A 23,662-nucleotide genomic window follows, 5' to 3' on the forward strand; every position below is an offset into this window, starting at 1 on the left:
TGTTACTCTGTTTTCCTTTCATTAATAACTAGAGGCCAGTAAAATGTATGTGAAAATAATTTATAAATTTATTAATAAACAGTAACAAAAGGATATAACAACAGAGGCATGATATAAAAACGACAAAAACATGATATGAAAACAACAGTGATGCAAACAATGACTGATAAAGTGATTAAACTTATTCTAATATCTCCCTGTATACCACATTAAGAGTGAAAACACTTTCAGAGTGCTTGACTAATTTCCCTTGTGATTAAGTATTTAGAACTTTAACTGTAATGTCACATGCTCTTCAAACTCGAGAGAAAGCAACATATAACTGACCATGTGCGAAAACGGGTTCAGGTAGGAATATGCCTACTCTGTCTAGAGTTTGTCCTTGTGATTTATTAATAGTCATTACAAATGTTGGCGTCACGGGAAACCGTCGTTGAATCAACTTAAATGGGAGGCCAGTGTCAGATGGGGACAAATCAATTCTTGGAATCAGAACAACCTCTCCCTCTGCAGATCCTGTTAATACTTCAGCTTCGATAATGTTAGGTTGTAATCTTTTGATAATAAATCTGGTACCATTACAAAGACCCCATTTACTATTGAGATTTCTCAATAGCATGATGATTGCACCCACTTTCAATTTTGATTTATGACACGGCATTCCCGAAGGAGTAATACTATTAAGAAATTCGGTGGGAAAATTTTTCTTTTCAGTATCATCTGTGGAACCAATGGAATCATCACTCAAATATGCATGAAAATCTCAATTGAGTATATCTAAAATGTCTTCATTTAATTTTTTAACATGCTCATTTTTTGGACAAAGAATTGCACGTTTAGATATATTTTTAATATTATCTATAGATATAGTATTTCCAAAGGTAGTTTCAATAATAGATCCATTACAAATAATTTCACAGGGGATTCCAATAATATCCATTCCTAAATGAAAACTGCTATCAAGTTTGCCATCTCCAAGTTTTACTAACCACCCACTATAAGCAGAATCCTCTGACCTCATATTTGTTGTAAGAGACAACTTTCTGAAACATCCCCAAACATTGCAGTACTTTACACTCGTTTGTACTATGGCTAATCCATAGCATGCGGTACAATACTGAGACATTGTCGAAAATCCCCTCCAAGAAGGAGAACTTTCCCACCAAATACAACATTCAGACTCATAATTTATCTTGGTAATCTGTCTATGGCGTTTATAGCATGACTGGATGCTATGGTGCATTCATCAATAATGAGAAGTTGGGCTATTTTAATAGTTTTAGTAACTTCACTGTTTATATTGAGCTTAGAAATTGAAGTTTCATTTAATGGAATCAGTAATTTATATTGGGAATGAAAGGTGCTTCCACCAAGAAGTAAATTTGCAGCAATTCCTGTAGATGCTGTGGGTAAAACAGTACCACCACGACCTCTAATATAATGCATTAAAACTTTATAAAAAAAAAAAAGCAACCATGTTTGTTACATAGGTTGCTTGGTGTAAAAAAACAACAACAACAACAAAAAACACAAAAAAACTTTATACAGATATGCAGGTGAATAGGATTCCTAGCTGGCAGGCCCCTGACAGCAAGCTGGCCACCTGTCGATTCCGTGAGGAATGGGGCTGCCTCCTCCCTACTGTCAGGGTCTGGTTTGAAGGCCGGCCACGCCCCGTGTTGGGCCAGACCCAGAGTTCTACCACGCTGTGGTCTCTGCCTCAGCAACCCAGGACTGACTGCTGCTGGGCGCTCCTGGCACTCCGAGGGTGGCTTCTTCCCTCGGGCCTCTCCGGAAACAGCTGGGGAGGGCGCAGCCCTTGGCAAGGCAAGCCAGGACTCAGTACTTCCATGCTCCACTCTGAGGGCAGGTTCCTGCCTGAAACCTCACCTTGAGGGTGGGTTTCTGCCTGAAACCTCACCCTCCGGGGAAACAGCTGTGCGAGGGTGCAGCCGTTTCCAAGATGACCCTTGCAGGACTGACTTCCTTCTGGTTGGTTGAGCTTTGGGACGTGATGTTACACCCAGGGTTTTTATATAAGTAGATGGTGTCAACATCAGAAACATCCAAACCTGTAGAACATTTCTTTTTTATTTCCTGTCGGCCTTCTCTAGGAAGATTAGAAACTGCCAGTGTCCCTCACTTTCTCAGCCAGATGAATTGAGGCTCTTCTTTTTCCAGCAAAAGGTCAAGTTTAGACCCTCCGAAAGCAATCCCAAGGGAAAAGCCAAAGTTTAAAAGCAGCTGCCCCCTTTCCCCTCAGTTACCTGACCCTTATCTACAGCCGAGGCCAGTGATGGTGAACCTTTTGAGCTCGGTGTGTCAGCATTTTGAAAAACCCTAACTTAACTCTGGTGTCATGTCACATATAGAAATGTTTTGATATTTGCAACCATAGTAAAACAAAGATTTATATTTTTGATATTTATTTTATATATTTAAATGCCATTTAACAAAGAAAAATCAACCAAAAAAGTGAGTTCGCGTGTCACCTCTGACATGCGTGTCATAGGTTCGCCATCACTGGCCTAGGCCCTAGGGTCTCTCAACTCAACCCTAACCCTTAGCTCTACCCCAGGGATTTCAAAAAGCTCAAAGCAAGTCAGCCTGAACTTAACTCCAGACACAAAGGAAGGAAGAGAAAGGAAAGAAACGAACATGCTTCCAGCCAAAGGGCAAGGATCTCTCTCTCTCTCTCCATTGGAACTAGTAATCTGACAGGGAAAAGCGCAGGGAAGGGCCTTGTGTGGGAATGTCTTGTAGTCGGCGGGGTGCCTAGTGCAAACTTCCCTGGTCCATGACCCAGTCATCCTGTCACAGGAGTCCTGTAGCAGTGAGCAGCAATCTGCAGAGGGAGAGAGAGGGAGGGAGGAGGAGGGAGAGAGAGAGAGAGAGAGAGAGAGAGAGAGAGAGAGAGAGAGAGAGAGAGAGAGACCCATGGCTGGAGGAAAAGCTGTAGGAGGAAAGAGAGCACAGTCATGTCCTTCAAGCCTAGACGGCAAGGATTGGCTTACGTAGGAAGTGGGCCTCTGTGATCCATCTCCAGCACAGTCAGATTTTGATGGAAACGGTTGCTGAATTTCCTCAGGGCAAACAGAATGTGGGGAGGAGGAAGAGGATATAAGAACAGAGAACTGTGGACGTGGGCCAGATCATGGTGGAAATCCCCCAGGTGCTTGCCTCAGCTAGACAGGAGGAGGTAGAGGCAATTAGAAAAGGCCTCAGCCCAATTTTTTTGAATGGCCCAAAGGGAGACAGCAAGACCTATGCGACATATGAGGAAACACGTGAGCCCATAGTACTCAGCCAATGAGGAACCGGAGGAGGGACTGAATAAATGTATGTTCACTGCCCCAGGTGCCTGTGCAACCGGCAGGCACCTGCTCTCGAGAGCGTATTCAAAATCTCATTTTCACCATACTTCTGTCTCTTTGAATTTGGACAGGTGAGCATTTCTCACACAACCAGTGATGAAACAATCCAAGTCACATGGCACCAAATATGTTGTAGGCGGCGGGATGGCCCTAGGTGTCTGACTGGTGAGGTCAGAGCAAACCTGGGTTCAGCAACCTCGGTACTTGGGTTCTGGCTAGGAAAGAATTCAGAGCCTGGGTCCAAAGAGAGGGTGTGGGAGGGGAAGGGGAGAGGATAGAAGGGGGGTGGCGGGGAAGGGGGTTGTGCTGTAAGAGAACATTTATTTATAAAACTAGAGGCCCCTTGCACAAAATTCATGCACGGGTAGGGTCAATAGGCCTGGCTGGCGATCAGCACCAATCTGTGGGGCAATCAGGGGGGCAATCAGGGGGCCCCTGCTGGCTCCTGCCTTGGCTGGCCTGGTGCCTGCGGGCTGGGGGCAGCTCCTGCGTTGAGTGTCTGCCCCCTGGTGGTCAGAGCGCGTCACAGTGACCAGTGGTTCTGCCGTTTGGTTGGTTGATTTGCATATTAGGCTTTTATTATATAGGATTACAGAGGTAGAAAAACTAACTCCCAGAAGAAATGGGCTTAGGAAACACGTTATAGAGGTAAAAAAAAAAAAAAAAAAAAGCCCTTGGATCTTGGGAGTGAGGAAGTTAATGGTTGTTAGGTCTGATCAAATAATTGATCAATACCCCCTCCCCTGGGAACTGACCTTCAGGTCACTTCACAATGGACATTCCACTTGCTAAGACCATCAACTCTCCCCTCCAGAGTTTCCCAGAAGCTCGACCTTCACAGACAATTCTCCACCCAGAAAAACCTAGAGTCCTAGAGTCCTTTACAAACCTCTGACTCCCAGTCTTTGGGAGCTGGCGCCATTTTGGGGCTCAGCCCATCTGGTATACAGATGAGCTGATAAATGTACGATCCCTTACCACTTTGGCCTCATGCGTTCCTCCTTCAGAGACCCTAACAACGGTAAGGAGCCTGGGGCCCAGGAAGAGGTGGGGGAGGGGGAGGGGGGAGGACAGAAGGGGGTGTGGGGAAGGGGGTTGTGCTCCCTCGAGGGAGAGTATTTTTATGACAATTGTCAGGAAGCAAAATCTCAACGGATTGAGAAAATGCCCCAGAGAATGGATGCTTTACAGCTTATTTTATACATTGTAATAAAGGAGGAACTGTAAGGAGGGTTACATGAATCCATTGGTGATAGATTCTGGGGGCAGGAGAAAGCAGAGTGGGGAGAAATCTCTGGGTTGGATAAAAAGCAAAATGGAGAAACACATACTTCTTTCACATTGGTGGGTACAGGGTGGTTAATAGTTAACATTTACAGCACACACAGCTGTATGCAGATAACAATAAAGGGTTCTGTGGTCTCTGCTCCCATGCCCGCAGCTGTGCCTGGAGGAATCTAGAAGTGTGTTAGCTTGGATGTAAAAGACAACAGACAGGCTCACTTGGGGTGAGGCTGAGTTTTGTCAAGGAAGCTACAGGCCTAGGCTCTGACTCACTACCTGCCATGACTCGCTTTTAGTTGGGAATTTTATGTTCAGACCACCCTACGTGGTTAATTTCATTCTCTGAGATTGCAGGGCCCGCTTGTCAGGTTTAGTATGTGGCCCCTTTTTGGTGCACAACAGGAAACAGATTTATTGAGAAAATCAAGGGAAACCCTAAAAATCATCATAATTCACTTTTCTCAACATTTTGTGAAGTCCTTCTCCAATCTTTAAAAAATGTACAAACATATCTAATAACCACGTATCTGTTACTTATTGCTGTGTAACAAAACTATCCCAAAACTAAGCAACTGAACACAGCAACCATCTATTATTCACAGTCAGTGGTTCAACTGGGAAAGTCTGCTGATCTGCCTGACGAGGCTGCTCTTAGCTGCTCATGTTTGTGCTCTGCTGGCAGGTCAGCTGCAGGCTGGCTCCTCTTGGGTAATCTCAGCTGGGACACCTCAGCCTTTCTCCGAGTGTCATTCTCAGCCCTCCAGCAGGTTAACCAGGGCATGTGTGAGGCACGTTCTTGTTAAACAGAAAAACCACAGGCCAAAATGACATTAGTCAGGCTAACAGCCCATGATACCAAACCTAGATTTGTAACTGGTCTAATTGCAGCTCCAACCTCTTCCAGAAACATAATCTTAATTTTTAACCAGTCTGGAATTTTCTGGTCAAGAACCAACGAGGTGGTCTGTCACCTAGGCCCACTCCATCCCCCATAGAAAGAAGAGGCAATTTACATGCTAAAAACTCTTCCCTTTCTCTTTTCCCAAAGAAAAGATGTCCAGGCCCAAAATAACCCTTTTTAATATATATATATATTGCTTTATTGATTTCAGAGAGGAAGGGACAGGGAGAGAGAGATAGAAACATCAATGATGAGAGAGGATCATTGATTGGCTGCCTCCTGCAGGCCCCCTACTGGGGATCGATCCTGCAATCCAGGCATGTGCCCTTGGCAGGAATCAAACCTGGGACCCTTCAGTCCTCAGGCTAATGCTCTATCCACTGAGCCACGCCAGCTAGGGCAAAATAAACCTTTATTTTCTTTTGTCAATAGCTCCCATGCCCCACCTTTCTTCCTATAAAAACCTTCCATTTTTTACAACCCCTTGGAGCATCCTTCTAGTTGCTAGATGGGGTGTTGCCTGACTCATGAATTAATTTATTAAAGTCAACCAGCCCTCTAAATTTACTTGGTTGAATTTTGTTTCTTAACATTCTCATGGTACAAAATAAATAAATAAATAACACACACACACACACACAAAAAACATTCTCATGGTGATCACAGCCAAGCAAGAGAAGCAGAAATACTCACTTTTTCAAATCTCTGCTTGTTTCAAGTCTGCTCACATGATAAGAGCCAAAGCAAATCACATGGCCAAACTCAGGCTTTTCAAGAGGGTGGGGATATGGACTCTGCTATTATTATTATTATTATTATTATTATTATTATTATTGTTATTATTATTTTAATCATCACCCAAGGATATTTTCCCATTAACATTTAGGGTAAGTAGGAGGGAGGGAGGAAGGCGGGGGAAAAGAGAGACAAACATCAACATGAGAAGAGAGACACATGCCCTGCACGTGCCCTGACCCGGGTGGGGATGAACCTGCAGTCGAGGTGCATGACCTTGACTGGGAATTGAACCAGAGACCCTTTGGTCCGAGGGCCTATGCTCTAACCACTGAGCATGCTGGCAGGGCTCCACTGATTTTTAAAGAGAGTGGAAGGGAGGGAGGGAGGGGGAAGAGAGAGAGAGAAAGAGGGAGAAACATGGATGTGAGAGACACACATTGATTGGTTGCCTCCCGAACATACCCTGACTGAGGCTGAAGATTGAACCTGCAACCCAGGTATGTGCCCTTGACCAGGAATCAAACCCAACACCCTGGTGCTCAGGTGGGCACTCTAACCACTGAGCAACACCAGCCACGGTGAATGTGTTTATAATATTTAAGACAATTTGCCATAATAGAGAACCTGGCTGATTAATTTTGTGATTTCAAATTGAATTGTATAATTTATTTTAGACTTGTGATTTGAACTTGAAAGTTATAAGATAATTTGATTACATTTGTAAACAGTATTGAAATCTTTAATATAACTTGATTTGTCACATTTAAAAGCTTGAATTATTAGGTTTATGAGAGTTATTTACAGGCTTAAGAAGATATTTTTCTTGTTTGACTTGCAAATCTGCCCTATGAGGAATTTGAAGTGCTTGAAAAAAAAGGTATATTAAATTTGTAAATGTAGTTTAAATATTTAAGAGAATTTAATTAATTAACTTTGTAAATGGCATGAATAGTGTTCAAGCAAATAGAACATGTCAAACCCAGAGGCTAATGGAATGTTAATAAAGGAACAAGTTATTGCTCTTATTTTTATACAAAAAGTGTAAGATTTCTAAACAGAACATCAAAGTTATGTAAGTTACACTTAAAAATTTAAGAAAATCTGTTTACAACTTTAATTAATTGAAAATTAATTTAAACATGAGCAACTGCAAACAATCCTTTCTACTCTCAACGTGCCCAGGATACTCACCACCTTGGCAGCGTCCGTCATTTCACAGTATTTTCCCTCTGAGCCCCTATGGCCCCCATTCCTGGAACTCGCACTAGCCCTGTCTTCTGTGGTTATTTAACTTTTAAAATATATACATTTTTATTGATTTCAGTCAGGAAGGGAGAGGGAGAGAGAGATAGAAACATCAATGATGACAGAGACTCATTGATAGGCTGCCTCCTGCACACCCCCTACTGGGGATTGAGACCACAACCCTGGCATGTGCCCTTGACCAGAAATTGAAACTTGACCTCCTGGTTCGTAGGTTAATGCTCAACCACTGAGCCACGCTGGCCAGGCTGGTTATTTAACTTTTATAAGAATGCACTTTGGCCCTAACTGGTTTGGCTCAGTGGATAGAGAATCCGCCTGCGGACTGAAAGGTCCCAGGTTCGATTCCAGTCAAGGGCATGTACCTTGGTTCCAGGCACATCCTCAGTGGGAGGTGTGCAGGAGGCAGCTGGTCGATGTTTCTCATCAATGTTTCTAACTCTCTATCCCTCTCCCTTCCTCTCTATTAAATATCAATAAAATATATTTTTTTTTTAAAAAAAGAATGCACTTTGCCCTAACTGGTTTGGCTCAGTGGATAGAGCGTCGGCCTGCTGACTAAAGGGTCCCAGGTTCGATTCCGGTCAAGAGCATGTACCTTGGTTGCGGGCACATCCCCAGTAGGGGGTGTGCAAGAGGCAGCTGATCGATGTTTCTCTCTCATCGATGTTTCTAACTCTCTATCCCTCTCCCTTCCTCTCTGTAAAAAAATCAATAAAATATATTTAAAAAAAAAAGAATGCACTTTTATCTGAGCATTTTGAGGGCAAGATGCTCTAACCATTGATGACACCAGCCAGGGTGAATGTGTCTATGATATTAGGGCTTAGAAGTCCCTGGCATGTACCCTGACTGGTTTGGCTCAATGGATAGAGCATCGGCCTGCGGACTCAGGGGTCCCAGGTTCGATTCCGGTCAAGGGCATGTACCTTGGTTGCGGGCACATACCCAGTAGAGAGTGTGCAGGAGGCAGCTGATCTATGTTTCTCTCTCATCGATGTTTCTAACTCTCTATCCCTCTCTCTTTCTCTATAAAAAATCAATAAAATATATTTTAAAAAAAAGAAGTCCCTGGCATGGAGTAAACCCTCAATAAATGTGACGTATTCCCATCTCCAGCCCCCTATCTCTATACCCCACAGCATCCGCAAGCCTCAATAAATACTCATGGAATATCTTTCCTCTTGATCCAATATTTTCTAAAAGTTTGACTTACAGAAAAACCCAAATTAGAAAAATCATTTTATGGTCAAAAATGTTCATCTGGGACACAATTTAAAAGAACTAGAAATTAGGACTATTTATTCCAACAGCAGGGAAATGGTTGAGCAATTTTAAATTTTTTATTTTATTGACTTGAGAGAAAGAGGAAGGGTGAGGGAGAGAGAGAAAAACATCCAGGTGAGAGAGACACCATCAATTGGTCGCCTCCCCCATGCACCCAACGTGCAATCCAGGTACATGCCCTTGGCTAGGTATTGAACCTGAGACCCTTCAGTGGGCGTCCTAACCACTGAGCACCCCAGCCAGGGCTGGTTGAGCAATTTGATTTATTCCTTTATATACCACCTTGTTTCAAAAAAGGATTTAAGTTGGTTTATGGAGGACTAAACCAAAAAGCTAGATAAAATATTTAAAACAATAAATATTTAAAATAAGAAAGATAAGGAAAGGGAAAACAAAGATGGCAAAGTGGGAGGGCTAGAAGTGGGCTTGGCAGTATAAAAAGCACACATTGTAGTCATATAATTTGTCCAGTAAGATTTGCTCTAAGCTTTCTAGCAGTGAATTCAACTCAAAGTAAAACTCGCAGGGTCTGAAGGCCCAAAACTAACCAATTGCTGTAGAAGAGTTAAATAAACTCTTCTTTATTTTATTTTTTACAATATACAAGCTAAATCTATTACCAGATTGTAGATACAAAATAATTAACCATTTACATGCAATAAACATTAATATTTCAAGAAAAACGATTTTAAATATACCAAATAAACTCTTCTTGAGAGCTAGTTCATAGGGCCGGGGTGGGCAACCTTTTTGTGAGTGCGTGCCAAAACCAGCAAAATCTCTGACTCAAAATTCTTCTGCGTTCCAACCCTAATTTTTTGAGAATATGTTACACCTATTTGATATCTCTTAAGGTGTACGTATGTGAAGAACCTTGAAGAAATAATAAAATTCATTCGAGCGACAAAAACACAGTATAGGATGATGAAAAATACATTTATTTTTTAATGTATACATGTACACTGATAGTCCGACAGAAACCTTTATGACTCCGTTTGATATTATCAGTGGGACTTCTGCTGCTGCATCACTGATGACAGAGATTTTACATCAAGTTTATATTTCGTGACCTTCAGAGATATGCACGAGCTACTACTTTCATCCGTCAGGCTACTCCTATTACGAGACTTAACAAAATTCATCACTGAGAACAAAGATTCACAAGCGTATGTGGATGAAGCTAAAACACTGGTCGGATCTAGGAAGGCAGGGAGAGTTAAGGCAGAGGCATAGAAATTGCTCTTCCCCTCTCTCGTCAATCCATGTCTATGGTCTTTAAGATAACTTGTTATGTAAAATTATTTATTTACCTAAGATGCACCTACATTGAATTTATCTGAAAAATAAAAAAGTCAATATTAAGAAAAAAATTGTAGCCCTAGCTGGTATGGCTCACTGGATAGAGCGTCGGACTGTGGACTAAAGGGTCCCAGGTTCGATTCTGGTCAAGGGCATGTACGTTGGTTGCGGGCACATCCCCCCTTTGGGGTGTGCAGCAGGCAGCTGATCGATGCTTCTCTCTCATCGATGTTTCTATTTCTAACTCTCTATCCCTCTCGCTTCCTCTCTGTAAAAAAATTAATAAAATATATTTTTTAAAAAAGAAAAAGAAAAAAATTGTAAATGGAAGATTATAAGAGAGGGTTTCACGTGCCATGTTCGGCACGCGTGCCAGGGGTTGCCCACCCCGGTCATAGGGCATTCTCCTCTGAGTAAATAGAGGTGCATCCTGGGGAGCACCACCCTCAACGCTCCGGGAGGAGGAAGCACAGCACCGCGGGAGGATGGGCTGAGACACAGCTCCGTCCCCATGCAATGGAAGGCCCGTATTCCCGGGTTCGGGATGCATACTTGATGGTAACCCAGTTAATGGACTGCTACAGTGCGTGCGAGTGTTGGGGGTCGGGCGCTTACGTGACAACGTCAAGTGGAAAAATTGGAGAAGGCAGAAACAAAAAATCAAACTAGGTGAAGGAATTTATCGGAATAAACTTGGCTAAAATGTTAACAGTAGTAATTGCTTTTTTAAATTTCTATTTTCTTCAGATGCCCAAGGGAAGTAGAACGGGGGAAAGTCCTTAAGAAGATGATTCACATCAAGTCTAAACCGGGATCGTTCTGACCCGGGACTAGTCTGGACCAGCGGCGCCGCGGCCGGGGAGGCCACCGAGACGCAGGTCCTCCGCGCCGCCTAGAGGGGCCGGGCCGGCCGGAAGCGGGGCCCAGGCTCCGCGCAGGGTGGGCGGCCGGGAGGGCTTCCGCCGCTCCACACCGGTGGTCCCAGGGCGGGCGGCTTGCCCTTTACCCCGCGGACGTCCCCTCTCCCCCGCCGAGCAACGTCAGCGCCCGAGGCGGGGTCGCCACCGGTGCGCCCCGACCGCCTCTTCCCAGGCCGCCCACCCCCCTCCCCAAGCTCCCACCCTGCGCGTCCCTGGAGGAGGGTGGTGGGTGCACAGACTCTTCCCGGAACTGGTGACCTTCGAGGCCGTGCACGTGGGCCTGGGCTTCAGGATCGAGGGTGGAAGCGCCTGGACCGCCCTCGGGGGCGCTGCTCGGACGCGATGCTAAAGAAATGTGGAGGCGCCTTGGCGCCGAGTCAGCGCTCGCCTGGGACCCGGCGGCCGGGCTGAAAGGCCCGCCGCACAGCCCCCCGCAGGGCTCCCTCCCCGGTCCCCCGCCGCCTCCCGCGGGTTCCCGACCGCCAGACGGGAAAGCAGAATGTGCCCGGAGGGACAGACCTTGGGCTCGGTGTCTTCCTTGCTTTTGTCTTAGTATTTCCTTGGTTCTTGTATTACTTATTTTTATGTCCGACAAAAGGGCTTGGGCTTTGCCTGTGCCCCTTCAGGGCTTGAAAGCCTCGGGGTGCGGCTGCAGCGAGCTGAGCTGCGTGAGCCCCGCCGGGTACTGACAGCCTCGGGGTACTGACAGCCTCGGGGCGCGGCCGCGGGGCGTGAGACCACATGTTCTGCTCTTAGGCCGTGTCTCCTGGTTCTTCCTGCTGACAGTGGCCGGTTTCCAAGGTTCCCAATCAGGCCTTTCTCGGCCCGGGGTTCCCGTCGGTGCCCCCACAGCAGGATGGGGACCAGGGGCCGGCGGGCGGGCCGGTGTCGGGTGGCTGCTCACTGCCACTGTCAGGCCGCCCCGATGCGCCGGAAGCACTTCCCACCAGGACCACACGCTTTCCAGGCCTCGGAGGACAATCTGGTCCCAGGGAAAGCATCTTTCTCCAACCTCCCCCAATACGGGGTGTCCCCATAATGTGTTCACACTTTAACAGCTAATAGCTCAGTTTCAAAAATGAAATGTATTTCAATAAACAGTGCCTCTATAATTACTCAAAGTGTATGTATGCATTTGGGGGGGGGGGGCTATATATGAAACGAGTCTTCAGCTACTTTTCTCACTATAATCCTGCGTCAGGATCGCTTAGGTTAAATTTGGGGAGACATGAAGGTGGAAGATTCCCGCCTGCAGGTTGCCAGTCCCTCTTCCTTGGTAGTTAGAAAAGGAGAGAGTATCTAAGGATGGGATGGGATTGAACCCCACCCTTGATGAGATTGTGGTAGAAAAGAGGTTCCCAGCCTGGCCCGCTCAGTGGTTGAGTGTTGACCTATGAACCACGAGGTCCAGTTTGATTCCTGGTTGGGGCATATGCCTGGGTTGCAGGCTCCATCCCAAGTGTGGGGCGTGCAGGAGGCAGCCAATCAATGATTCTCTCTCATCATTGATGTTTCTATCTTCCTCTCCCTTCCTCTCTGAAATCAATAAAAATATATTTTAAGCCCTGGCCAGTTTGGCTCAGTGGATAGAGTGTCAACCTGTGGACTGAAGGGTCCTAGGTTCGATTCCGGCCAAGGGCACATGCCGGGTCAGGGGGCAGCTGATTGATGATTCTCATCATTGATGTTTCTATCTCTCCCTCTCCCTCTCTGAAATCAATAAATAAATATTTATATATATTCTTTCTTAAAGAAGAAAGGAAGAAAAGAGGTTCCCAGGATATCATCTACAGAGGAAAACCGGAAATATAGACCAGGCTTTAACCACGACCACCACTCCCCCATTGTTTATATTTCTATAATAATCAGAAAAGCCTTTATTTGGGAATTTTTTTAGGTCAGAGTGGACAGAAAGAAAGTGGAAAACTGCAAAGTCTACAGCTAGTCTTGGGGAGAAAGAAAAAAGGGAGCAAGCAAATGGGGTATCTAGCTTGCCTGGGGCCATGAGATCAGGGTCACCATCAGACAGTTGCCCTAGTACCTTGAGTCCTTAACATGCTGATGCTTTTGCCCACAAGTAGGATTTTCAGTTTATAAACTGAGGTGATAAGCCATTTGGAAAGAGGGGAGGTTGTGTATCATAGCCAGGTGCCTGAGTGCCCCTGGCCTGGTCTCCCTTCTACTTGTAGTGATTGCAGTAAGCCGTTCTAAAGGCTTATGAGTTCTAGTGTTAAGCATATAGGCTCATTCGAATTAGTTTTCTCCTCCTGGTTGATCTTACCAATGAGTATCCAGTCTTTTTCTCTAAGGTCTTGCTCTGGTTCGGAGTTACTGGGAAGGAAGGCGTAAGGTGGGTTTCCTTCCACCTTCCCCAGTTCCCAGCGGACTCAGCATTTCTAGGTGAGCAGATGTAGCGTTTAAGTTCTTATGTGTCCACTTAGCAACTGCATCTTCATTTTTGTTTGTAAATGGAAGCAGAGTAGAGAATGGGACTTGGGGTCTGCAGCTCCCAAATTATCAGAACCCTCATGTTCAAATAAGGTCCACTCTGAATCCAGCGGCCCCTATTCTGACATTGGACTAGAAAAGGTGTCTGCATGATGGCGATGGGACCTCCATCCCTCTCCCTCCCTCTGCCCTCTTAGTGAAATCATGGAGATTTCTCATCCGGGCCAGGGGGAGGAGGACTGGAAAGTTACCTCCACAGGAAAAGCTATTTTCCCCTTAACGGTAAAAACCTCCCCTGGCTGCCTGGAGGTCCAGGAGCCTGTGCCTGTTCTACGGTCTCCTGGTTGCACGGATTGGGCCCTCGCCCTGGTGCTGGATCAATGCCCCCCAGCGAACTGAGCCACACAGCCAGGGCTCAACTTTTAAAAAATATTTTGTGCCTGGCCGGTTGCTCAGTGGTTAAAGCGTTGGCCCTCAGACTGAAGGGTTGCAGTTTCAATTCCCTGTCAAGGGCACATACCTCGGTTTCAGGTTCAATCCTTGGCCCCGGTAGGGGCGCGCGAGCGCGCGTGCGTGAGGCAACCAGCTGATGTGTCTCACATCAGCTCCTCCCCTCAGCCCTCCCTCCCATTCTATCTAAAAATCAATGGAAAAAGTATCCCCGTGTGAGGAATATATATATATATATATCCTAATATATACAAGAGACTGTTTTAGACGCTTGGGATCATCCATGAACAAAAAAGACAAATGAATTTGCATATTGTTGGGTGGGGCTTGGATATTAAATTTCACTGTGTGGCATCAGTATACTAATATTTGCTCAGTCATGCCCTTGTTATAGTTCCAGTTTAGGGTGAGTTTGCCAGTGTGAATTACTTAATGCCACTTAAAATTATCAAAAGCAGAACCTTTAAAAACAGAGTGGTTGCTGTTGGGCTGAGCACCTGCAAGTCCTGTCGGGATTGTTCATTCAGCCGGGATGCCAAGCAGCAAAGCCGCAGGCCACCAGCCCTCGCGGAGCACGAGTGAGAGCACACCTGCACTTGTTTAAAAATAAGTACCTACACTTTATGTTTAAACAAAATTTACCATTATAAACAAAATTGGAAAGAAAACTTTTTAAAAATTAAATTAATACAAGTTCTATTGTAAAAAGAATGTGGACAGTGAATGAATGAATGCCTCTTTTAATCCTTTCCTTCAAGAGTCTAGAGGAAATGAATCCGGGTTTTATGTGTGAACGTAGATTTTTAAAAGGATCAAGCTGAACCTTGTTTTTCCTCTCCAGCAACTTACTGCATCCCGATCACATCCCAGGCCCTCCCACGTAGATCTGCTCTCTTCTCTTTGTGGCTCAGGGGGTTTCATATGCAGACATGCTGGCCCATCTGGCCAGTGGGGGGTTAGCATTTGCGATTCTTTCAGTTGCTTTCTTATTTAGCAGCCCAAGTTCAGATGGTTCGGGTATATATGGGTAGATTTTTAAATTCCTTTTTCTCTACATGAAAGATGTTGGCTGCATTATTATCTTTAGAATTTGATTTCTCAAGTGGATGTGGGTGCAAGTTCAGAACTGCAGGGCTGTGTGCACCCCCTTAGATAAATATTCCCTCCTGGGTGTGGGGTCCCTCCCTGGTCATTGGCAGTTCCTCGAGGTGTTACCAAACCCAAGTTGGTACCCAAAGGCCAAAACCCAAAACGGCAGAGCTTGGGGTAAGGGAAGGGTTATTAATGGAGAAGGCGCCAGCAGAAAAGATGGGAGACCTGCTGTGCTCACGTCCATCTTGCCTGCTGGTTTTGGTTGAGGGTGTTTAAGGGGGTTGGGGGAACTCATATGCGGGAGTGCTGGCGGGCAGGTTTTAGTTGGAGGACCTTGGAACGTGGCCATTTGTGGCAAAGGGCGTTCGCACTGGACCTTCCTGGACAACACACGGAACCTTCGCTTCTGAAAGGGTTCGGTGTCCAAGTGACATCTTGTCGGGTCTCTGGTTCCTTGTGTGGCCGGAGGTGCAGGGGGACACTGGTTCCAGGTGCAGTGGAGGCTGAAGTTCTCTGGTCTGCACATGCGTCCAGGCTGCGTGGCCTGTGGTTTGTGTTGGTTGTCTCTAAAAAGCAACTCAGTACCTTGTTAAACAGGATAGGACCATTTTCAGCGGCTTCTGCGGTTACAAATGCACAAGGCAGGGGACTGCCTTCTTTTTATGTCTTAACTCACACTTCCCCCACCTAGCCAGTCGCGGCCCCATCACATGCACCAGGCCGGCAGCTGCCTTGCCACCCACACAAGGTTGGCATTTTTTTCTGCTGTTTAATACGTATATTGGGCTTTGTCCCCAAATCCTGGCACAGAGCACCTAAAACTTTGGGAATTTCCTGAGTGATAGGATTTCCTTACTACTCATAAGGAACTCCTTTTGAGTAAACCTGAGTTTATGCTGATGAGGTGACTTAGTGGGGACCCTAGGTAGGCTCAGGATGGGGCTGGTCACCAGAGACCTAGTGAGTGGGGGCTGGGACTTCCCGCCCAGCTGCTGGCCTCTGGGGGCGGGAGGGGGGGGGGGATAAGCTCCATAAAAACAATGAGTTGTGACGAGCTCTCCAGGGTTGGTGAACAGGAGTGCACCCACTGGCCAGGAGGGGGGCACACCCTGAGCCCACGGGACAGAAAGCTCCTGGCCATGTAGCTCCTCATCTGGCTGTTTATTTGTAACCGTCAATGTCATCTGTAATAAACGCGGCAGTAAGTCCCCTGTCTTCCTGAGTTCTGAGAGCTGCTCTAGCAAAGTAATGGAACCCGCGGAGGGCTGGTGGGAACCTCTGATTTACAGCCAGCCCGGCAGAGCGCAGGTGACCCGGGGACTTGGGACTGGTGTCTGAAGTGAGGAAGTCGGTGGGACTGGGCCCTTCCCCGCTGGGCCTGGTGCTGCCTCCAGGCATTCGGTGCCAGAATCGAGTTGAATTGTGGGACTGGTGTCTGAGAATTGTTCGTTTAGAACCCCCACCTGCGCCCATTGGTGACCAGAGGGTAGAGGAGTGGTTCTCAACCTTCTTAATGCCTCGACCCTTTAATACAGTTCCTCATGTTGTGGTGACCCCCAATTTCATTGTTACAAATTGAACATAATTAAAGCATAGTGATTAATCACAAAAACAATATGTAATGATATATGTGTTTTCCGATGATCTTAGGTGACCCCTGTGAAAGGGTCGTTCAACCCCCAAAGGGGTCGCGACCCACAGGTTGAGAACCGCTGGAGTAGAAGGTAGAGGAGGAAAGTGGAATCATGTCTTTGCTGTGACATCTGCTGACCACGCAGCCGCCCATCTTCCCTGCTGGAAGCCTTCCTGGACGGCCAAGCCGATTGCTCATACTTTTCTCTTTTCTCGCTCATCAGACACACACAACCGCAAAGCCTCCTTGTTACCTGCTGAACCTGGCTGCCCTCGGGGTTACCCCTCTGGTGGCAGCAGGACCTCATGTTTCAGGACTGGGCGACCGCAGAGGATGAGGAGGCCGTGGCCACATTCGGGGACTCGCGTCCTGTGCCCCTCGGAGGCATCTCCTTTGGGGTGCGACGACGGAGAATTCGGACACATGACCTCAGCCCACCCCTGGCTAACCGAGTCACCGCCCGAGGGCTAAAGGGATCCGTTTAGTTTGTTTTAGTGTCTGAATCTTTGCGAGCTGCTTGGTCCCTCCTGAGGAAAAGTGGGCGATTTCTGCTTCCTGTTCATGTTGGGTTGGGTGCTTCCCTCGCTGCAGGGGCCGCTTTCGGGCGCTGAGTCTGTCCTCGCCTCCCAGCCCGTCTGCCTTTGCATTGGAGACCCTGCCGGTGGGAGCGCACTGCCGCCTGAGATGCCTCCTCACGGAGCAGCCCCCCTGCCTGCTTCCCCGCAGGCCTCGCTGGGTCCCTCACCCCCACCCCCACCCCCACCCCACCCGGCCTGTTCCAGCTGCACAGGCCTGGGCTCCTTTCGGTCCATTTCTCCACTTTCCCGTTCTCGGTGCTATGAACGGAATTTCCCTCCCGGGACCAGGGGCAGCATCATGGGCACTGCAGCCCTTGGGACAGAAGGCCCGGCTGCACGGGCGGGAGGGGTGGGGTGGGGAGCATTAGCGCTGTCTGTGGCAGCCCCTCCCTTGGGCTTCCAGCGCCCAGGGCAGAACACCAAATTTTTTTTTAAAAAATGTCTTTATTGTTGAAAGCATTACATATGTCCCCGCGCTCCCCCCCCCCCTCCCCACTGACCACCAATGTAGATGCTTCCTGGTTTTCTCAGCCTCTGAGCCTCGGGTGGAAATCCCACGCCCTCCTCTGCCACCCGAGCAGAGAGCCTCTGGCCCTCAGCGCCCCTTTACCCGCTTCCTGTTTTCTCGCCCGCCCGCTCCTTCTGGGGCCACTTCCTTTACTCGCCAGGTGTTTTGTTCTGTCCTCTGTCATCCCCCCTCCCCCCCCCCCTTTCCTTCTCTGTCCCCGGCTCGTGGGGTGTCCCTCCGCCCACTCCCTGCGTTGCTGTTGGTTGGACAAGCGGCACTACCATCTCGCTTTGTTACGGCGAGGCGATCACTCCGCTCTTCTCACGGTGCTTTTGCTCAGAACGGGCGTCAGGGCATGGGTTTTATCTGTCGCAAGCTGAGAGCAGAACCTGGACGGAACCAGCCCTACAGCAGGCACCCTGAGGGCACCAAGCGGACACAGGTGCTGGCAGAACTCCGAAGGCTGGGCTCCAGACACCGGTTTTGAAGGACGTTTACACCTGTGGTGACTTTTTTGTTGTTAGTCCTCACCCGAGGATATTGCCATTGATTTTTAAAAAATATATTTATGTTGATTTCAGAGAGAGAGAGAGAGAGAGAGAGAGAGAGAGAGAGAGAGAGAGAGAGAGAGAAACAGCAATGATGACAGAGAATCATTGATCAACTGCCTCCTGCACGCCCCCCACTGGGGATCCAACCCGCAACCTAGAGAAGCGCCCTTGATCTGAATCGAACCAGGGACCCTTGAGTCTGCAGGCCGGTACTCTATCCTCTGAGCCAAACCAGCCAAGACTCCGTTGATTATTTATTTATTCATTTATTTAACTATTTATTTTTGAGAGAGAGAGAGAGAGAGGAAGGGAAGGGGAGAGACACAGAGAGAAACCTCGATGTGAGAGAGACACATTGATTGGTTACCTCCAACACGCGCTCCAACCGGGTCTGGAGATCAAGCATGCAACCCAGGTACCTCCCCTTGACTGGAATCAAACCCAGAACCTTCAGTCCTTGAGCTAAGGTTCTACCCACTGAGCAAAACAGGCTAGGGCCTGTAGCGAATTTTTATGAGGTTATTTGAGCCAAATTGACAATAGCTGAGAAGCAAAATCTCTTGGATTAAGAAAAGGCTCCATGCCGAAACCGGTTTGGCTCAGTGGATAGAGCGTCGGCCTGTGGACTGAAGGGTCCCGGGTTCAATTCCGGTCAAGGGCATGTACCTGGGTTGCAGGCACATCCCCAGTAGGAGATGTGCAGGAGGCGGCTGATCGATGTTTCTCTCTCATCAATGTTTCTGACTCTCTATCCCTCTCCCTTCCTCTCTGTAAAAAATCAATAAACTATATTTTTAAAGAAAAAAGAAAAGGCTCCAAAGCCCTAGCTGGTTTGGCTCAGTGGATAGAGCATTGGCCCAAGGACAAGGGTCCCGGGTTCAATTCCGGTCAAGGTCATGCGCCTTGGTTGCAGGCTCAATCCCCAGCCCTGGTCGGGGTGTGTGGAAGGCCACCAATTGATGTGTCTTTCTCACATCAATGTTTCTGTCTGTGTGTCTCCCTCCCTCCCTTCCACTCTCTCTAAAAATCAATGGAAAAAATATCCTTGGGTGAGGATTAACAAAAAATAAAGAAAATGCTTGGAGAATGGCAGTTTTGAGCTTATTTTTGCATTAGACTAAAGGAGGAGCTGTGAGGGGAGTGGGGTTACCTGAAATCCACTGGTAGTAGATTTGATAGATGAAGGGGGTGGGAGAAAGCAAAGTGGGGAGAAAAATCGCTGAGACTGGATAGAGTAAAACAGACACACACTTCTGCATTGGTGGGCACAGGGTCGTTAACATTTACAGCACATAGAGATGGCACTTGGGGAGCAGGATAACAGGGAGGCGTTCTGTGGTCTCCCACGCTGGGGTCCCAGCTGTGCCCTGAGGGGCCTGGAGGAGAAGATTACTCTGACCTTTCAAGGGCATGTTATCTTAGATGCAGAAGGACAGTAGATGGCTCAGTTAGGTAGACTGACCTGGCCTGGAAGCTACAGGTCTAGGACAGGACTACTCGCCGTCACTTGCTTTTAGTTGGGGATGTTTATGTTCAGACCATCCTATGAGGTTACTTTCAGTCTCTGGGTGTGTAGGGCCTGCCCTGCTGGCCTCCCCTGAGCTAGTCAGGTGTAGGATGTGGCCCCTTTTCCATCCACAAAGTTGACACTAGAGAAAGCTGAATAAAGAATGCAGGAAAGATTTCAGAGGCAGAGACAGGCCACACAGCACTGCTGGCCACACAGCTCACAGCCAGCGGGACCTGCGCATGGTGCTCGGTGAGGGAGAGCTTGGCTGTTTCCTCCACCCTCCGGGTTCTTGGGGCTGCTCCAATAATCACATGGTCATGAGACGGGTGAGCAAGGGAAAATAACCAAATTTAATTACATACATATGCATGGGAACCCCACACACATGGGAAGTCCAAAGACAGAAAGGGAACATGGGGATACATGACATTCTGAGCCTGGGATGAGGTGAGGAACCTTGGGCTTCACAGGGTCATTGAGGGAGAACACGTGTTAGTGGTTAGTAGTTTACCCTGCCGTAGGCGGGTCAGAGGAGGTTATTTCTGATAATCTCTTATTATGGGCAAGGCCCTTAATTCAAGTTCTTTTTTTAAATATATATATATTATATATATATATAATATATATATTATATATATATAATATATATATTATATATATATATATAATATATATATATATAATATATATATACACACACTAGGGGCCCGGTGCACGAAATTCGTGCACTGGGTGTGTGTGGGGAGGGGAGTGTCCCTCAGCCCAGCCTGCCCCCTCTCACATACTGGGAGCCCTCAGGCGTTGACCCCCATCACCCTCCAATCGCAGGATCGGCCCCTTGCCCAGGCCTGATGCCTCGGCCAGAGGCGTAGACCCCCATCACCTTCCGATCACCTGATCAGCCCCTTGCCCAGGCCTGATGCCTCCACCAGAGGTGTCAGGCTTGGACAGGGGACCCCCATCTCCCCCCGATCACTGGCTCTGGCCCCCGCCCAGGCCTGAGGCCTCTGGCCCAGGAATCATGCCTGGGCAGGGGACCCCCATCTCCCTCTGATCGCTTGCTCCACCCCCCGCCCAAGCCTGACGCCTCTGACCCAGGCTTCAGGCCTGGGCAAGGGGACTATCATATCCCCCCAATCCCCAGCTCAGCCCCCTGCCCAGGCCTGATGCCTCGGCCAGAGGAGTTGACCCTCATCACCCTCCGATCACCAATCACCGGATCAGCCCCTTGCCCAGGCCTGAGGCCTCCGGCAGAGGTGTCAGGCCTGGGCAGGGGACCCCCATCTCCCCGCGGTTGCAGGCTCTGCCCCTGCCCAGGCCTAACGCCTCTGGCCTAGGCGTCCAGCCCGGGCAGCAGGGACCCGCAGCTGCAGCAGCCCCGCGATCGTGGGCTCCGCTTTAGGCCCAGGCAAGGAACCCCTAGCTCCCGGGACTGCCAGCTTCGACCATGCCCAGCTCCCATCGCTGGCTCCACCCCTACTTCCTGCTATCACTGGCCAGGGCGGCAAAGGCGCCTGATTCTCCAATCATGGCTGGGGGGCACGGCAAAGGCGGCCCCAGGGCCGCCTTTGCCCTGCCCCCCAGCTCTTAGCTCCCCCCTGGGTTTCCAATCACTGTCAGTGGCAGGGGGCTTCTTCCTGCTTTCCCTTTCGCCTCCCTGCATTGTGCCTACATATGCAAATTAACCGCCATCTTGTTGGCAGTTAACTGCCAATCATAGTTGGCAGTTAATTTGCATATAGCCCTGATTTGCCAATGAAAAGGGTATCGTCGTACGCCAATTACCATTTTTCTCTTTTATTAGATAGGATATATTGATTTCAGAGAGGGAAGGGAGAGGGAGAGAGAGAGAGAGAGAGAAATGGAAACATCAACAATGAGAGAGAATCATTGATCGGCTGCCTCCTGCATGCCCCCTACTGCGGACGGAGCATGTGCCCGGGCATGTGCCCTTGACTGGAATCAAACCCGGGACCCTTCATTCCACAGGCAGCTCTATCCACTGAGCCAAACCAGCTAGGGCCATTCAAGTTGTAGGTGGTGAAGGAAGGGGTGGCCTTTAGCTGGAAACAATCCGCATATCCCCGAGGCCCATTCTGAACCCCTCCGCTAACTACACCAAGTTCACAGTGGGGAGCAGCGCATGCGTGTCCGAGCTCCCAGCCCTCACCCCGAGGGTTCACTCTGGAGAAAGGCCTTGCCCTTGGAGAGTGGGAGGCCCTCAGGGACCAGCCAGGTCACCATCGCCCGCCAGCCCCAGGCCCGCAGGCCCACCTGAGGCCACAGGAGAGAAAGAGCCTCACAGATTGGGGAGGCCCCGCGGGAGCACAGGCAGCAAAGCCTCCTCTCGGACCGGAGGGTTAACGGTGGAGACCCTCATGAACAGTGGAATTCGCACAATGTCAGCGCCCTTTAGTGTGCGAAGTGGGAAAGCAGGAGAAGGTCACCCCCTACTCAATCCCAGGACCCATGTAGAACAGCTTGTGCAAACAATAAGGCGGGGGAAGCCTCCACTGTAGCTCATTCGAATGTTCCAGAGCCGCGTGGACAAGCTGTTTCCGTAAAGGTGTGGACATGTTGGTCTGCGGGCCCTGGGTCTCTGTGGCAGCTGCTCGCCCTGCTGGTGGAGCACGGCGGCAAATGAGCGCGGCTGTGAGCCAGGAAAGCGCTCCTTACCCACGGCGCCTGCTTGCCAGCCCCTTCTAGAGAGAAAGCCTCACAGGGCAGAGCCCCGACCTGCAGAGAAGTCCCAGGGGGCGGAGCGGAGCACAGGCTCTCTGCCTGGTCAGGGGGGTCAGGAGGGGCAGTGGGAGATCCAGGGACCAGGTTCTGCCACGGAGGAGCTGAAGGACTAGCCCTGTCACTCAGCAGCCGCAGGGCTTTGTAAGGGCAGGATAGGATACTAAAGTGCTTCAGAGGGGAATACGGTAAATACACTTAAAATGAAGATTCTGGCCTGGCTTGTGTCGCTCAGTGGTTAAAGTGTTGGCTGGCACACCGAAGAGTCACAGGTTTGATTCCCAGTCAAGGGCGTGTACCTGGGTTGCAGGTTCCATCCCTGGCCCTGGTCCAGGCATGTTAAGGAGGCAACCAATTGATGTGTCTCTCTCACATTGATGTCTCTCTCTCTCTCTCTCACCCTCTCTCTCTCTAAAATCTAGGAAAAAATATCCTTGGGTGAGGATTAACAAAAGAACTTAAAAATAAATAAATAACTTGGGGGATTCCTGCGTAAAGATTCACTCTGTGCGGGGTCCTGCGGGGTAAATTCCGAGTGTCCGCGCGAGGTGGTGTTTCCAGCCCTGGGCCGGGGCGCTCTCAGCAGGGGATTCAGGAGGCTGAGCGTGTGGAAGGCAGGGAGAGCGAGGGGTCCGGCAGGGAGGACTGTGCAAGCACCCGCGGGGGCAGGAAGCAGCAGGACGGAGGCGCCCGCAGGGTGGGCGGCCCCCCAGTGCTGCCGCTGGGTGAGGAAGAGCAGGGCTGGGACGGACACTGGTGGTGCGTTAGTGCCCCTGGGCCACCATCACCAGCCACCACCAAGTGGCATCAAACAGCACACGTTCCCTCACTTCCGGGGGCCAGGCGTCCACAGCCAGGGCCTGCAGGGCGCGCTCCGCTGAGGCTCGGGGATAGGCCTTTGCTCCGCCAGCTCTCGGGGCCACGCGTTCTTTGCTTTGTGGCTGTGCAACCCCATTCTCTGCCTCCATCTCCACGGACTCTCCATTGTTTGTGTCTCCTCCTGTGTCTTAGGACACTTGTCATTGGACTTAGGGTTCATCTGCTAACCCAGGATGACCCCACTCAAGATTCTTAATCACCGCTGCAA

The sequence above is a fragment of the Myotis daubentonii genome, chromosome 6 (genome assembly GCF_963259705.1).
Source record: "Myotis daubentonii chromosome 6, mMyoDau2.1, whole genome shotgun sequence".
Lineage (NCBI taxonomy): Eukaryota > Metazoa > Chordata > Mammalia > Chiroptera > Vespertilionidae > Myotis > Myotis daubentonii.